The sequence below is a fragment of the Denticeps clupeoides genome, chromosome 20 (genome assembly GCF_900700375.1).
Source record: "Denticeps clupeoides chromosome 20, fDenClu1.1, whole genome shotgun sequence".
Lineage (NCBI taxonomy): Eukaryota > Metazoa > Chordata > Actinopteri > Clupeiformes > Denticipitidae > Denticeps > Denticeps clupeoides.
In genome coordinates, this window is record NC_041726.1 from 292579 (window position 1) to 308479 (window position 15901).

Sequence of the window (15901 nt, forward strand, 5' to 3'; positions counted from 1 at the left end):
TTAAGTTTGCAGGACTGCATGACCGCGACCTGAGGACCAACAACAAGCAGACCATGATGAACCAGAGTCCAATCACCTGAAGAATCTACAGACGAAGATGAACATGTCACCATGTCACCATGACTCGACCAAAGATCAATGCATAAGACTACGTGTAATACACAATTATTAACTAATATGGTGTGATTTTATGTGAACCCTAATGAACCTACCAAATAAAAGAAGGAGATGCGATGAAGGACGCCAGAGCTTTTGGAAGCCTGTTGTAAGGCGTGACTTCCATTCGCTCTCCTTGCAAGTAAAACGGACTCAAATGCTTTGTGTCTTTCTTCTCTTTGTTTAGTAAATGTTATACTGACAGATAAACCTAACATTTAATTGGTCCTTCGAGCCGGATCCCAAGATACCGAAAGATCACCAGCAGACGGAGCGGAAAATCACCAGGAAAACCGTGGCCACGGTCAGAAAGACCCTTTTTGGGACTGGGAGAAACCGACTGTCGGCTGGGATCCGTAGGTTGAACGGGATCCTGAAATTGAGAGAAGACACGGGGTAAGTTGACTCTTATTTAAAATGGTATGAATGATTTGGTAACAAGAGGTTACATAATAAGAAGTTACAAGAGGTAACTGGGGTAACAAGAGGTTACTTAAGCAAAACCCTGGGTATTCTAGACTCTGGCAGGTAAAAGGGCAGTTTTTAAGTTCCGTGGGGAGGTGCAGACTCCTCTGCCGGGTGGCAGTTAAATTCTGTGGGGAAGCGGACTCCTCTGCTTGTAAAAAGAACGTTCAATAATACTCATACAGGTGTATGAGCGTGCGCGCAGGTGTGAATGTGTGAATGAGAGGGAGTGAAAGTCACTTGATTGACACTCCATATAAAACTCACAGGGGGTAAACAGTGGCCTCTCGTGGAAGCAAACGCAAGGTTTTTCCCACCCCAAAGCATTTGGGGTCGAAGTGGAAAACACCACGAGAGGAATTTTTATACACTGTCCTGTGATCAGTTACCAGTGTCTTAGGTTACCCTAGGTACGACGTACACACTGGTCGAAATTTTACTTAAAAATGGGTAAGGGGTCCAGTAAACCTGAACCAAAAGAGAAACTAAAATGTAAGGACTGGAAGTATGTAGAGCAAGTAAATAAGGCTTACGTCGAACCGTTAAATAAATGGATAACGAAATATAAATTCGACGGGCAACTGAGGGTAAAAAGTTTAATAGAGTTACTGGGAGCCATTAAACTGGGATGTAAGAATAAGGAAAAGCAAATGAAGAAAGAAGGGGTTGAAGCTTTAATGCATTGGATTAAAATAGCTGGGAAAAGAGAAGAGGGAGAGAGAAAAGGCAGGCAGGCTGGAGCAAAGAGCAAGGAGGAGGGGGGACTCACTGTTGAAAAAACTGATAACACCATTCTGTTTCATCGCACGGAGGACGATGAGTCAGTAATCAGAGGGAGCCGTAAGGGAGGGGTGAGCGAAGCTTATAAAGAAGGAGCAGAAGCAGAAGGGGCGATGAATTTGCCGCACCTTCCCTCTGCTCCTGCAATCCCACATATATATCCTAATTTAGACAAATTGGAAAATCCCCCTGCTTATGACCCTAACGGTAGCACTCCCACGCCAAATACTAGATCTCGGGGGAAAGTACAAAATTGGTCTAAAAAATGGGGTGAAGTGTTTGATAATTCCTCCGAACCGCAAAAATTGGCAGTAACTGAAGCAAATCAATATCCCCTTATAGAGGTGGCCAACCCTAATGTGGACTCAGGTGAACAGTCTACAACCCTCTTGGTATATCGGACCTGGACGCAGGACGATATAAAAAGAGTGGTGGAGGGCGTCACTTCCTATAAGGAGGATATGCAAAAATTCGAAGAAGATATGGAAGGAATAAGACATTCTTATCACTTAAATGGGAGAGAGGTACAGCAGATATATATGCAAGCAATGGGACACGATTGGCACCATGTAAAAGGTAACTGGTCTCCTTTAAGGGTTACAGGAGACCTTCTAAAACACGATGACACAGAATTGAGAAATAAAACAAATGACTTATTGGGAAGAATACGGGAAAGGTACAGAAAGAGAGCAAATTACACTGAAATTGGGAGAGTTAAACAAGAGGAGAATGAGAAGTTTGAGGATTATAAACTAAGAATGGAAGCTGTTTTTAAACTGCATAGCGGTCTTAGAGATGACGGGGCTGATGGGGGTGTGTACCATCAGCAATTAAAAAATGCTTTGCATAATGGATCAAAAGACTGTGTGCGCAGTTGGGTAGATAAACATATGATAGGAATGCCCACTAGGAGCTTGGATGAGTACATTGATCACGCCGTTCACATCGACAAATTAATAAGAACTAAAAAAGTAAAAGATAAACTTACAAAGAAACCGGACACCTTTTGGGGAAGTATCGGGACTGACGCGGAAACATTTTACCAGGACAGCCGAGGTAGAGGGAGACAGAGAGGACACTTCCAAAAGGGCAGAGTAGGAAGGAGAGGAGGTATCCAGGGACGAGGGTGGACACCACGTAACCAATGGGGAGCAGGCTGCTGGTCTTGCGGGAAGCCTGGGCATATTGCCAAAGACTGTCGTTCAGGGCCAAAAGATAACACAGCATGACTGGAACAGAAACTGCATGGTCCAAAGTCCACAGAGGATGAAACTCATGTGGATTTAAATTTGGAAGAAATTTTTTCTTTAAGTCAAGAAAGACTAGAAATAGTCTTAATGGTAAATGGGAAAGAAATCACATTCCTCTGTGACTCTGGAGCATGCAGAACTACATGTAAGGAACACATACCCTATAGTGAACTAAGTGATGAGGTAGTAATTGTACGATCAGCTAATGGGGGTAAAACTGTAGTCACTGCTTCTAAACCAGTTTGGGTAAGAGATCCTAAAGGTATATCATGCAAAATGTCCATCCTTTTTATGCCAGAATGTCCTGTTAATTTGTTGGGAAGAGATGGCTTACTCAATCTAGGTTTGGCGCTCGTCTCCACTCCTGGGGGGAGACTGGTCATCAAACGCAGAGCCGAGCTACAACGAGGTGACCTTTTCCCCCTAGAAGGAAGACGCGTTCCAAATTTTTACTACACACTCGACATATCTGACCAAGAACCTCATAAGGTGGGAACTGAATTGCTAAAGGTAGGAGGACAAGTGGGACACTGTCAACCAATCATGACAGATGTGGAACCCATGCCCTCTGATGAACTACACGTCACCATGTGGTACAAAAACACTCCTGGGCCTGATCCAACATATGAAAAGAAACTGTCACAACTCACCCCAACAACCATAACAATTTCTTGCGTTTACTCGGACGGGCAAGGTAACGTGGTGGCAGAGGTCACCTTACCCACCCCACTCAGAGCCATGCTCCGGGGATGGTACCCACCTCACATCTCATTGTATAAAAACAAGGAGAGGGGTTGGAAGTCGTTGGGTAACATAGTTCAAGAAGGTGACAGTGCAACGGATTGGACAGACATGGGCGACCAATTGGAACATAGCGCTCACACAGGCTTGACTAGGAAATGGCTGTATTGGACAATACAGACCAAGGCTGGAGTACGTATAGACTCCGGACACCAGTGACATCTTCTACTAACTGAAGAAGATGAATCACAACTAGCTCAAGTACCTCAATCATTGTGGTCACAAGGACCGTCTGATGTTGGACTGATAAAAGGAATATTGCCAGTACAAATCAGACCCAAAACAGAATATCGACCCTGCATACGACAATATCCACTTAAACCTGATGCACTAGAAGGCATAACACCAGTAATACATGATTTACAACGAGCAGGGGTTATTATAGAATGTGACGATTCCCCCTGCAACACACCAATATTCCCAGTGAAAAAGCAAGCTCCTTCAACGGGATGGAGGATGGTACAGGATCTGCAGGCAGTAAATGCTGCAGTAACACAACGGGCTCCATGTGTTCCTGACCCACACACATTGCTGAATTCTTTAAGATCAGATGCACAAATATTTACTGTGGTTGACATTAGTAATGCCTTTTTCTCCATTCCCATAGACAAAGACAGCCAATTTTGGTTTGCTTTCACATTCAGGGGGAAACGATACACCTACACTAGACTTCCCCAGGGCTACTGCGAAAGCCCTACTATATATTCACAAGCCATGCATGCTAGCATGTCCAAATTTCAACCACCTGGGGGAAGTCAAATACTACTCTATGTTGACGATATATTAGTGGCTTCTCCGAGTCTAGAAATATGCAAAGAAGACACTGTGGCCCTTTTTAAACACCTAGCTCAGGAGGGGCACAAAGTCAGTAAAAACAAACTACAATTATGGAAACCACAGGTCAAATATCTAGGCCACCACCTTAGTGCAGGTGGCAGAACTATTCTAGAAGAACGGAAAACAGCAGTCCTACAGGCGCCAAAACCAATTACTAAGAAACAAATGATGTCATTCTTAGGCTTGACCAATTATTGTAGAAGTTGGGTTCCAAACTACGCGGAAATTACTTCCCCACTCACAGCTTTAATTTACTCTGAAGACCTAAAAATGACATCACCACTGAACTGGACGTCAGATGCAGAGAAAGCTTTTTGTGATATTAAACAAGCACTGACCTCCAGTTTAGCTTTAGCCTTGCCAAATTATAGTAAACCGTTTATACAGATGGTGGACTGCAAAGACAAGTACATGACTTCTGTTTTAAGTCAACAACATGGAGATAAATTGAGACCAATAGCTTATTTTTCTTCCAAATTAGATAATGTAGCTTGCGCATTACCACATTGTGTGAGAGCGGTGATAGCAGCGTCAATGGCAGTAGAAGTCAGTGCCGGAATAGTTCTATTCCACCCATTGACCCTTAAGGTCCCACACGCAGTAGCGGCTTTACTACTGCAAACTAACATGATCTTTTTATCACCTGCAAGGCACCTCTCCTGCATGGCCACGCTGCTGTCACAGCCACACCTCACCATCGAACGATGCACCACATTGAACCCAGCCACATTGCTACCCTTACCTGATGATGGAGAGCAACACGACTGCCAAGCACTAGCAGAACACACAGCTAAATCTAGGTTAGATTTAAGCGACCAACCTTTGTCTCAGGGAGAGGTAGTGTTCGTTGATGGCTCTTCAAGGAAAAATGATTTGGGTAAAACACTAACGGGTTATGCTGTAGTAACAATAGACACCGTACTTAAAGCTGGACACTTGCCATCAACTTTTTCAGCACAAGCTGCCGAGATTGTCGCTCTGACTGAGGCATGTAAATTAATGAAAGGGAAAGATGTCACCATTTATACTGACAGTCGATATGCATTTGCTACAGTTCACACATTTGCTCAGTATTGGCATAACCGAGGAATGGTCACATCTACTGGGAAACCAGTGACTCACGCTCAATTACTAAAAGAATTGTTAAAAGCTGTCCATCTACCTGCTACATTAGCTGTATGTAAATGTGCAGCACACACAAATTCCAAAGACACAATTTCACTCGGTAATGCCTTCGCTGACCACATAGCGAAACAAGCCGCTGAACAAAGTATACAAGTTTTGTTTACAGACCAAGACCAACTGATAACTTCTGACATTCTCATTGACATGCAACAACAAAGCACACCACATGAGATAGACACATGGATAAAGCATGGGGCTACAAAACAAAACAAAATTTATGTGTGACCCCGGGGGAAACCAATCCTACCAAAGAATATGTATAAATGGGCTGCAATATTGAGCCATGGGCAATCACATGTCTCAACAGGAGGGATGGTAGGACTGGTACAAAAAAATTTCACCACATATGGGTTTAACCTATATTCAAAAAACTTTTGTAGAGCATGTTTGATCTGTGCTAAACATAACAGCCAAGGTAATTTAAGACCAAAACGTGGGCAGTTTCCAAAACCACAATACCCATTCCAAACAATACACATGGATTTTATCCAACTCAGTAAAAGTGAAGGAAAGGAATACTGTTTAGTCATTATAGATGCATTCTCTAAATGGATAGAACTATTTCCAACCAAACATCCAGATGCATTGACAGTAGCAAAAGCCTTATGTAAAGATATTATTCCACGCTATGGAATACCTGAAAAAATATACAGCGATAACGGGACTCATTTTGTAAATCAGATGGTAACTAATATAGGAAAAATGTTTTACATTAATTTGAAAAATCACTGTAGTTATCATCCACAGAGTGCAGGATTAGTGGAACGAATGAATGGAACTATAAAAAATAGACTAAAAAAGTGTATGGAAGAAACACATCGACCATGGACACAATGTTTAGAGTTAGTAAAACTATACATCAATATTACTAGCACAACTGGTTTAACCCCTTATGAAACCCTGTTTGGAAGACCATATAGATTACCTTACTTTCAAAACCAATGGGAAACAGAGGAAGACATGACACTAGTGGACTACATGAGAAAAATGTTAGAAACACAGAAACAAAGTACTCCTGATGACAAACTCCCTATTTCTCAGCAGGAACCCCTACAGGTGGAGCCCGGAGACTGGGTGCTAGTAAAGAGCATAAAACGGAAGCATTGGCACTCACCGAAGTGGGAAGGGCCCTACCAAGTGATCCTGACGACACCGACGGCTGTTAAAATAACAGAGAGGGGTACTTGGATACATCAGTCACATTGTAAAAAGGTCATTTCTGCAAACCCTGCCGACGGGAAAGGTGAGCAAAAGTCTGATAATAGGGTGGACTCAGATGTATAGAATCTGGGTAGACCCGAAAGTCAGTGAAGAACACTTTACAGACACCAATCCTAGAAGAGGCAGTAAGGGGAAAAGGTTGGCAGAAATGAATTATAAGGGCTATAAACCATGTCAAAGAACGGGCTTGATAATACTTTGTGTAATGTTCATAGCAACAGTATGGGTGGTAATGTGGAAAAAAGGTATAGAGAAACAACAGGGGGCTATACCCAGGAGGGCGAGAGCTGCACCAAAAGGAACGTCCAGACACATATTTGACTCCGACCGATGCAATGATACTGGCAATGGGATAGAAGCATTACACCTTCGTACTATACCAACAGTGTGTGTAAGAGCTAATACTGTTTCGGTGGCCACAATACCAATTACTGTCCTTAACCATAAGGGACACAAAGCGAGCAATTATCTACCATATCCATGGTATATAACTAATAAATTAAAGTGGGACTCTTTGGTAGCGGACCCAGTGGGTTTTGATTGGAAAACGTGGACTACTAACCCTGCTGCGATACACCATAGACAAATAATCTCTTTTGTGATGACCAATCCCTCCACTCAAGGTCTTGCATTTGAAATATACATCAATCTTACCAAATTGGACTTGTGGCCACCAAACACCCCTGAAATGTACCATACCGATCAACAAGAGAGAGGAGAAAAATGTTGGGTATTTCTTTTATGGCCTTATACTACTAATCCACCTTATTTTCCATTTCGAATATGTCAACTACTAGAACCTAAATCAAATAAAACTGAAACAATCCAAAATTTAAGTGACAAAGGTATACTAGTTAGAGTATTGGATGAAAGTCAACCTTCTGATGAGTGGTTTAGAGTAACAACAGGAATAACTGGTAAATACAATAATTGGCTTCTCCTAGCAGAACAAGCAGCTAATGCCACTCAACAAGACTGTGTAGTTTGCTTGGGACCACGACCATTATTACAAGTAATACCCGCAGTTATAACGGATGAATGTGTTGTAGAAGTAATGAACAAAACATATCCAGACAATCGTTGCAAAAAGTGGGATTTAACATATCCTCTAACAGGACCAGAAAGTTGGAAACCTGTTTTCTCCAGTAAAGTAGCACAAGGAAATTTTACATGTATTAATATAACGGGAAGAAAGGAACTACTCGGGGAAGGGACACCAAGAGATTGGTGTCTTACAATAATACCTGTTGGGCCTATCTTTACCCCACAATCTCGAAGCGACATATGGTGGTGGTGTGGGGAAAATAAGTTATACGATCGATTGCCCTCAGACACCAAAGGACTGTGTGCATTAGTAACCCTTTTACTACCTGTCTCAATATTTCCAACCACTATAAGTGACCTTTTAACGAAATTGGATAGCTTGGTACCTGCAGATTGGCACAGAACAAAGCGATCACTTGCACCCTGGGAGAAGTTAACTGACCCAACGTACATAGACGCAATTGGGGTTCCCAGGGGGGTTCCTGATGAATATAAGTTGGCAAATCAAGTAGCAGCAGGATTTGAATCAGCCTTGTGTTGGTGGTGTACGATTAACAAGAACGTGGACAGAATCAATTACATCCATTACAATGTACAGAAATTAGGTAATTGGACACAAGACGGTTTTGAGGCCGTGCATGAGCAATTATCTACTACCTCCCTCATGACTTTTCAGAACAGGATTGCTCTTGATATGCTCCTAGCGGAAAAAAATGGGGTTTGTGGAATGTTTGGAGAGCAATGTTGTTCTTTCATACCAAACAACACAGCTGCAGGAGGCAGTCTGACAATGGCCATTGACGGCCTACGCACCCTCAACCGGAAGATGAAGGAGCATTCGGGAGTGGAAACGACCATGTGGGATTCCTGGATGAAAGTATTTGGGAAATACAGAGCTCTAGTTCAATCTGTTTTAGTTTCAATGGCTGTATTTGCAGCAATTCTGACATTGTGTGGATGTTGTTGTATTCCCTGTCTACGCAGTCTTGTGAACCGTCTCATCACTACCGCCTTATCACCAAGGGATGTTGAGCCTACACAGGCGTACCCACTTTTGGAAAATGAAGAATTTTACGGGAGCTATGATTTTAGTGACTTCAAGCTAACTCAACTTTTTCAAGAGAGTCCTCTACAAGAAAAAGACGACTGACCTTTTGTGTGTAAATGTATTTCTCATTGTATGAACTAATAGTTGAAAATCCTAAAGGAAGAGATTATTAGGGAAGCTAACAAAAGAGTAAATAACATGATAAACAGGAGGGAAATGTTGGAAAAATGTATATATGTTATCATGTAATTACTTCTTTTATTCATATCCTTTAAGCACGAATATGTATTAATCCTTGGAATATTACTGACAACTCTTAATCATTAACAAACCTCAAAGCAAAGGTTTTAAGTTTGCAGGACTGCATGACCGCGACCTGAGGACCAACAACAAGCAGACCATGATGAACCAGAGTCCAATCACCTGAAGAATCTACAGACGAAGATGAACATGTCACCATGTCACCATGACTCGACCAAAGATCAATGCATAAGACTACGTGTAATACACAATTATTAACTAATATGGTGTGATTTTATGTGAACCCTAATGAACCTACCAAATAAAAGAAGGAGATGCGATGAAGGACGCCAGAGCTTTTGGAAGCCTGTTGTAAGGCGTGACTTCCATTCGCTCTCCTTGCAAGTAAAACGGACTCAAATGCTTTGTGTCTTTCTTCTCTTTGTTTAGTAAATGTTATACTGACAGATAAACCTAACAGTTGTTTAAAGTCCAAGATTTTCAAAAAGAGATTGCTTACAGCCATACCAGCCCAAGAACGCCCGGTCTCGTCTGATCTTGGAAGCTAGGAAGGCTTGGGCCTGGTTAGTACTTGGATGGGAGACCTCCTGGGAATACCAGGTGCTGTAAGCTTTAACTGTTGAAAAACTTTTTAAAATGAAGTTTTTTTACATCGCTTTTTTAGTTTTTTTCTAAAGTAAGTTAAGAGGTATTTTCACTCTGTGATATGTTTTCAAGCCTAGGTTGTATAAAGTCCAAGATTTTCAAGTAGACATTGCTTACGGCCATACCAGCCCAAGAACGCCCGGTCTCGTCTGATCTCGGAAGCTAAGAAGGCTTGGGCCTGGTTAGTACTTGGATGGGAGACCTCCTGGGAATACCAGGTGCTTTAACTGTTGAAAAACTTTTTAAAATGAAGTTTTATTGCATCGCTTTGTTAGTTTTTTTCTAAAGTAAGTTAAGAGGTATTTTCACTCTGTGATATGTTTTCATGTCTAGGTTGTTAAAAGTCCAAGATTTTCAAGCAGAGATTGCTTACGGCCATACCAGCCCAAGAACGCCCGGTCTCGTCTGATCTCGGAAGCTAAGAAGGCTTGGCCCTGGTTAGTACTTGGATTGGAGACGTCCTGGGAATACCAGGTGCTGTAAGCTTTAACTGTTGAAAAACTTTTTTAAATGAAGTTTTTTTGCATCGCTTTTTAGTTTTTTTCTAAAGTAAGTTAAGAGGTATTTTCACTCTGTGATATGTTTTCAAGCCTAGGTTGTTTAAAGTCCAAGATTTTCAAACAGAGATTGCTTACAGCCATACCAGCCCAAGAACGCCCGGTCTCGTCTGATCTTGGAAGCTAGGAAGGCTTGGGCCTGGTTAGTACTTGGATGGGAGACCTCCTGGGAATACCAGGTGCTGTAAGCTTTAACTGTTGAAAAACTTTTTAAAATGAATTTTTTTTGCATCGCTTTGTTGGTTTTTTTCTAAAGTAAGTTAAGAGGTATTTTCACTCTGTGATATGTTTTCAAGCCTAGGTTGTTTAAAGTCCAAGATTTTCAAGTAGACATTGCTTACGGCCATACCAGCCCAAGAACGCCCGGTCTCGTCTGATCTCGAAAGCTAAGAAGGCTTGGGCCTGGTTAGTACTTGGATGGGAGACCTCCTGAGAATACCAGGTGCTGTAAGCTTTAACTGTATAAAAACTTTTTAAAATGAAGTTTTTTTGCATCGCTTTGTTAGTTTTTTTTAAAAGTTAAGAGGTATTTTCACTCTGTGATATGTTTTCAAGCCTAGGTTGTTTAAAGTCCAAGATTTTCAAGTAGACATTGCTTACGGCCATACCAGCCCAAGAACGCCCGGTCTCGTCTGATCTCGGAAGCTAAGAAGGCTTGGGCCTGGTTAGTATTTGGATGGGAGACCTCCTGGGAATACCAGGTGCTGTAACCTTTAACTGTTGAAAAACTTTTTAAAATGAAGTTTTTTTGCATCGCTTTGTTAGTTTTTTTCTAAAGTATGTTAAGAGGTATTTTCACTCTGTGATATGTTTTCAAGCCTAGGTTGTTTAAAGTCCAAGATTTTCAAGTAGATAGTGCTTACGGCCATACCAGCCCAAGAACGCCCGGTCTCGTCTGATCTCGGAAGCTAAGAAGGCTTGGGCCTGATTAATACTTGGATGGGAGACCTCCTGGGAATACCAGGTGCTGTAAGCTTTAACTGTTGAAAAACTTTTTAAAATGAAGTTTTTTTGCATCGCTTTGTTAGTTTTTTTCTAAAGTAAGTTAAGAGGTATTTTCACTCTGTGATATGTTTTCAAGCCTAGGTTGTTTAAAGTCCAAGATTTTCAAGCAGAGATTGCTTACGGCCATACCAGCCCAAGAACACCCGGTCTCGTCTGATCTCGGAAGCTAAGAAGGCTTGGGCCTGGTTAGTACTTGGATGGGAGACCTCCTGGGAATACCAGGTGCTGTAAGCTTTAACTGTTGAAAAACTTTTTAAAATGAAGTTTTTTTGCATCCCTTTGTTGTTTTTTTCTAAAGTAAGTTAAGAGGTATTTTTACTCTGTGATATGTTTTCAAGCCTAGGTTGTTTAAATTCCAACATTTTCAAGTAGACATTGCTTACGGCCATACCAGCCCAAGAACGCCCGGTCTCGTTTGATCTCGGAAGCTAAGAAGGCTTGGCCCTGGTTAGTACTTGGATGGGAGACCTCCTGGGAATACCAGCTTTAACTGTTGAAAAACTTTTTAAAATGAAGTTTTTTTTGCATGGCTTTGTTATTTTTTTTTCTAAAGTAAGTTAAGATGTATTTTCACTCTGTGATATGTTTTCAAGCCTAGGTTGTTTAAAGTCCAAGATTTTCAAGCAGAGATTGCTTACGGCCATACCAGCCCAAGAACGCCCGGTCTCGTCTGATCTCGGAAGCTAAGAAGGCTTGGCCCTGGTTAGTACTTGGATGGGAGACCTTCTGGGAATACCAGGTGCTGTAAGCTTTAACTGTTGAAAAACTTTTTAAAATGAAGTTTTTTTGCATCGCTTTGTTAGTTTTTTTCTAAAGTAAGTTAAGAGGTATTTTCACTCTGTGATATGTTTTCAAGCCTAGGTTGTTTAAAGTCCAAGATTTTCAAGCAGAGATTGCTTACGGCCATACCAGCCCAAGAACGCCCGGTCTCGTCTGATCTCTGAAGCTAAGAAGGCTTGGCCCTGGTTAGTACTTGGATGGGAGACCTTCTGGGAATACCAGGTGCTGTAAGCTTTAACTGTTGAAAAACTTTTTAAAATGAATTTTTTTTGCATCGCTTTGTTAATTTTTTTCTAAAGTAAGTTAAGAGGTATTTTCACTCTGTGATATGTTTTCAAGCCTAGGTTGTTTAAAGTCCAAGATTTTCAAGTAGACATTGCTTACGGCCATGCCAGCCCAAGAACGCCCGGTCTCGTCTTATCTCGGAAGCTAAGAAGGCTTGGCCCTGGTTAGTATATGGATGGGAGACCTCCTGGGAATACCAGGTGCTGTAAGCTTTAACTGTTGAAAAACTTTTTAAAATGAAGTTTTTTTGCATCGCTTTGTTAGTTTTTTTCTAAAGTAAGTTAAGAGGTATTTTCACTCTGTGATATGTTTTCAAGCCTAGGTTGTTTAAAGTCCAAGATTTTCAAGTAGACATTGCTTACGGCAATACCAGCCAAAGAACGCCCGGTCTCGTTATATCTCGGAAGCTAAGAAGGCTTGGGCCTGGTTAGTACTTGGATGGGAGACCTCCTGGGAATACCAGGTGCTGTAAGCTTTAACTGTTGAAAAACTTTTTAAAATGAAGTTTTTTTGCATTGCTTTGTTAGTTTTTTTCTAAAGTAAGTTAAGAGGTATTTTCACTCTGTGATAAGTTTTCAAGCCTAGGTTGTTTAAAGTCCAAGATTTTAAAGCAGAGATTGCTTACGGCAATACCAGCCAAAGAACGCCCGGTCTCGTCTGATCTCGGAAGCTAAGAAGGCTTGGGCCTGGTTAGTACTTGGATGGGAGACCTCCTGGGAATACCAGGTGCTGTAAGCTTTAACTGTTGAAAAACTTTTTAAAATGAAGTTTTTTTGCATCGCCTTTGTTTAGTTTTTTTCTAAAGTAAGTTAAGAGGTATTTTCACTCTGTGATAAGTTTTCAAGCCTAGGTTGTTTAAAGTCCAAGATTTTCAAGTATACATTGCTTACGGCCATACCAGCCCAAGAACGCCCGGTCTCATCTGATCTCGGAAGCTAAGAAGGCTTGGCCCTGGTTAGTTACTTGGATGGGAGACCTCCTGGGAATACCAGGTGCTGTAAGCTTTAACTGTTGAAAAACTTTTTAAAATGAAGTTTTTTTGCATCGCTTTGTTAGTTTTTTTCTAAAGTAAGTTAAGAGGTATTTTCACTCTGTGATATGTTTTCAAGCCTAGGTTGTTTAAAGTCCAAGATTTTCAAGTACATATTGCTTACGGCCATACCAGCCTAAGAACGCCCGGTCTCGTCTGATCTCGGAAGCTAAGAAGGCTTGGCCCTGGTTAGTACTTGGATGGGAGACCCTCTGGGAATACCAGGTGCTGTAAGCTTAAACTGTTGAAAAACTTTTTAAAATGAAGTTTTTTTGCATCGCTTTGTTAATTTTTTTCTAAAGTAAGTTAAGAGGTATTTTCACTCTGTGATATGTTTTTAAGCCTAGGTTGTTTAAAGTCCAAGATTTTCAAGCAAAGATTGCTTACGGCCATACCAGCCCAAGAACGCCCGGTCTCGTCTGATCTCGGAAGCTAAGAAGGCTTGGCCCTGGTTAATACTTGGATGGGAGACCTCCTGGGAATACCAGGTGCTGTAAGCTTTAACTGTTGAAAAACTTTTTAAAATGAAGTTTTTTTGCATCGCTTTGTTAATTTTTCTCTAAAGTAAGTTAAGAGATATTTTCACTCTGTGATATGTTTTCAAGCCTAGGTTGTTTAAAGTCCAAGATTTTCAAGTAGATAGTGCTTACGGCCATACCAGCCCAAGAACGCCCGGTCTCGTCTGATCTCGGAAGCTAAGAAGGCTTGGGCCTGATTAATACTTGGATGGGAGACCTCCTGGGAATACCAGGTGCTGTAAGCTTTAACTGTTGAAAAACTTTTTAAAATGAAGTTTTTTTTGCATCGCTTTGTTAGTTTTTTTCTAAAGTAAGTTAAGAGGTATTTTCACTCTGTGATATGTTTTCAAGCCTAGGTTGTTTAAAGTCCAAGATTTTCAAGTAGAGATTGCATACGGCCATACCAGCCCAAGAACGCCCGGTCTCGTCTGATCTCGGAAGCTAAGAAGGCTTGGGCCTGGTTAGTACTTGGATGGGAGACCTCCTGGGAATACCAGGTGCAGTAAGCTTTAACTGTTGAAAAACTTTTTAAAATGAAGTTTTTTTGCATCGCTTTGTTAGTTTTTTTCTAAATTAAGTTAAGAGGTATTTTCACTCTGTGATATGTTTTCAAGCCTAGGTTGTTTAAAGTCCAAGATTTTCAAACAGAGATTGCTTACGGCCATACCAGCCCAAGAACGCCCGGTCTAGTCTGATCTTGGAAGCTAAGAAGGCTTGGGCCTGGTTAGTACTTGGAAAGGCGACCTCCTGGGAATACCAGGTGCTGTAAGCTTTAACTGTTGAAAAACTTTTTAAAATGAAGTTTTTTTGCGTCGCTTTGTTAGTTTTTTTCTAAAGTAAGTTAAGAGGTATTTTCACTCTGTGATATGTTTTCAAGCCTAGGTTGTTTAAAGTCCAAGATTTTCAAGAAGCGATTGCTTCCGGCCATACCAGCCCAAGAACGCCCGGTCTCGTCTGATCTCGGAAGCTAAGAAGGCTTGGGCCTGGTTAGTACTTGGATGGGAGACCTCCTGGGAATACCAGGTGCTATAAGCTTTAACTGTTGAAAAACTTTTTAAAATGAAGTTTTTTTGCATCGCTTTGTTAGTTTTTTTCTAAAGTAAGTTAAGATGTATATTCACTCTGTGATATGTTTTCAAGCCTAGGTTGTTTAAAGTCCAAGATTTTCAAGCAGAGATTGCTTACGGCCATACCAGCCAAAGAATGCCCGGTCTTGTCTGATCTCGGAAGCTAAGAAGGCTTGGCCCTGCTTAGTACTTGGATGGGAGACCTCCTGGGATTACCAGGTGCTGTAAGCTTTAACTGTTTAAAAAACTTTTTAAAATGAAGTTTTTTTGCATCGCTTTGTTACTTTTTTTTCTAAAGTAAGTTAAGAGGTATTTTCACTCTGTGATATGTTTTCAAGCCTAGGTTGTTTAAAGTCCAAGATTTTCAAGTAGACATTGCTCACGGCAATACCAGCTCAAGAACGCCCGGTCTCATCTGATCTCGGAAGCTAAGAAGGCTTGGCCCTGGTTAGTACTTGGATGGGAGACCTCCTGGGAATACCAGGTGCTGTTAGCTTTAACTGTTGAAAAACTTTTTAAAATGAAGTTTTTTTGCATCGCTTTGTTAATTTTTTTCTAAAGTAAGTTAAGAGGTATTTTCACTCTGTGATATGTTTTCAAGCCTAGGTTGTTTAAAGTCCAAGATTTTCAAGTAGACATTGCTCACGGCCATACCAGCCCAAGAACGCCCGGTCTCGTCTCATCTCGGAAGCTAAGAAGGCTTGGCCCTGGTTAGTACTTGGATGAGAGACCTCCTGGGAATACCAGGTGCTGTAAGCTTTAACTGTTGAAAAACTTTTTAAAATGAAGTTTTTTTGCATCACTTTGTTAGTTTTTTTCTAAAGTAAGTTAAGAGGTATTTTCACTCTGTGATATGTTTTCAAGCCTAGGTTGTTTAAAGTCCAAGATTTTCAAGTAGACATTGCTCACGGCCATACCAGCCCAAGAACGCCCGGTCTCGTCTGATCTCGGAAGCTAAGAAGGCTT

General features: G+C 41.3%; 17 non-coding genes and 8 pseudogenes across 17 annotated transcripts; all 25 read left to right on the forward strand.

Annotated features, from left to right (window-relative positions):
• The first annotated feature begins 9541 nt into the window (after positions 1–9541).
• Positions 9542–9660, forward strand: LOC114770818 (5S ribosomal RNA). The gene has a single exon (XR_003743467.1). It is a non-coding gene; the product is annotated as a 5S ribosomal RNA (ribosomal RNA).
• A 144-nt stretch (positions 9661–9804) lies between these two features.
• LOC114770841 (uncharacterized) lies at positions 9805–9923 on the forward strand (annotated as a pseudogene).
• Positions 9924–10060: 137 nt separating this feature from the next.
• LOC114770816 (5S ribosomal RNA) lies at positions 10061–10179 on the forward strand. The gene has a single exon (XR_003743465.1). It is a non-coding gene; the product is annotated as a 5S ribosomal RNA (ribosomal RNA).
• A 143-nt stretch (positions 10180–10322) lies between these two features.
• LOC114770819 (5S ribosomal RNA) lies at positions 10323–10441 on the forward strand. The gene has a single exon (XR_003743468.1). It is a non-coding gene; the product is annotated as a 5S ribosomal RNA (ribosomal RNA).
• A 144-nt stretch (positions 10442–10585) lies between these two features.
• LOC114770783 (5S ribosomal RNA) lies at positions 10586–10704 on the forward strand. The gene has a single exon (XR_003743433.1). It is a non-coding gene; the product is annotated as a 5S ribosomal RNA (ribosomal RNA).
• Positions 10705–10844: 140 nt separating this feature from the next.
• LOC114770810 (5S ribosomal RNA) lies at positions 10845–10963 on the forward strand. The gene has a single exon (XR_003743459.1). It is a non-coding gene; the product is annotated as a 5S ribosomal RNA (ribosomal RNA).
• Positions 10964–11107: 144 nt separating this feature from the next.
• Positions 11108–11226, forward strand: LOC114770795 (5S ribosomal RNA). The gene has a single exon (XR_003743445.1). It is a non-coding gene; the product is annotated as a 5S ribosomal RNA (ribosomal RNA).
• Positions 11227–11370: 144 nt separating this feature from the next.
• On the forward strand, positions 11371–11489 carry LOC114770729 (5S ribosomal RNA). Its single transcript, XR_003743380.1, has one exon. It is a non-coding gene; the product is annotated as a 5S ribosomal RNA (ribosomal RNA).
• A 143-nt stretch (positions 11490–11632) lies between these two features.
• On the forward strand, positions 11633–11748 carry LOC114770872 (uncharacterized; annotated as a pseudogene).
• A 139-nt stretch (positions 11749–11887) lies between these two features.
• Positions 11888–12006, forward strand: LOC114770799 (5S ribosomal RNA). Its single transcript, XR_003743449.1, has one exon. It is a non-coding gene; the product is annotated as a 5S ribosomal RNA (ribosomal RNA).
• A 144-nt stretch (positions 12007–12150) lies between these two features.
• LOC114770826 (5S ribosomal RNA) lies at positions 12151–12269 on the forward strand. The gene has a single exon (XR_003743475.1). It is a non-coding gene; the product is annotated as a 5S ribosomal RNA (ribosomal RNA).
• Positions 12270–12413: 144 nt separating this feature from the next.
• LOC114770854 (uncharacterized) lies at positions 12414–12532 on the forward strand (annotated as a pseudogene).
• A 144-nt stretch (positions 12533–12676) lies between these two features.
• On the forward strand, positions 12677–12795 carry LOC114770827 (5S ribosomal RNA). The gene has a single exon (XR_003743476.1). It is a non-coding gene; the product is annotated as a 5S ribosomal RNA (ribosomal RNA).
• A 144-nt stretch (positions 12796–12939) lies between these two features.
• LOC114770772 (5S ribosomal RNA) lies at positions 12940–13058 on the forward strand. The gene has a single exon (XR_003743422.1). It is a non-coding gene; the product is annotated as a 5S ribosomal RNA (ribosomal RNA).
• Positions 13059–13204: 146 nt separating this feature from the next.
• LOC114770829 (5S ribosomal RNA) lies at positions 13205–13324 on the forward strand. Its single transcript, XR_003743478.1, has one exon. It is a non-coding gene; the product is annotated as a 5S ribosomal RNA (ribosomal RNA).
• A 144-nt stretch (positions 13325–13468) lies between these two features.
• Positions 13469–13587, forward strand: LOC114770775 (5S ribosomal RNA). Its single transcript, XR_003743425.1, has one exon. It is a non-coding gene; the product is annotated as a 5S ribosomal RNA (ribosomal RNA).
• Positions 13588–13731: 144 nt separating this feature from the next.
• LOC114770817 (5S ribosomal RNA) lies at positions 13732–13850 on the forward strand. The gene has a single exon (XR_003743466.1). It is a non-coding gene; the product is annotated as a 5S ribosomal RNA (ribosomal RNA).
• A 144-nt stretch (positions 13851–13994) lies between these two features.
• LOC114770796 (5S ribosomal RNA) lies at positions 13995–14113 on the forward strand. The gene has a single exon (XR_003743446.1). It is a non-coding gene; the product is annotated as a 5S ribosomal RNA (ribosomal RNA).
• Positions 14114–14258: 145 nt separating this feature from the next.
• On the forward strand, positions 14259–14377 carry LOC114770809 (5S ribosomal RNA). The gene has a single exon (XR_003743458.1). It is a non-coding gene; the product is annotated as a 5S ribosomal RNA (ribosomal RNA).
• Positions 14378–14521: 144 nt separating this feature from the next.
• LOC114770846 (uncharacterized) lies at positions 14522–14640 on the forward strand (annotated as a pseudogene).
• Positions 14641–14784: 144 nt separating this feature from the next.
• LOC114770820 (5S ribosomal RNA) lies at positions 14785–14903 on the forward strand. The gene has a single exon (XR_003743469.1). It is a non-coding gene; the product is annotated as a 5S ribosomal RNA (ribosomal RNA).
• A 144-nt stretch (positions 14904–15047) lies between these two features.
• LOC114770853 (uncharacterized) lies at positions 15048–15166 on the forward strand (annotated as a pseudogene).
• Positions 15167–15312: 146 nt separating this feature from the next.
• On the forward strand, positions 15313–15431 carry LOC114770832 (uncharacterized; annotated as a pseudogene).
• Positions 15432–15575: 144 nt separating this feature from the next.
• On the forward strand, positions 15576–15694 carry LOC114770856 (uncharacterized; annotated as a pseudogene).
• Positions 15695–15838: 144 nt separating this feature from the next.
• Positions 15839–15901, forward strand: part of LOC114770845 (uncharacterized) — a 119-nt pseudogene continuing 56 nt past the window's right edge.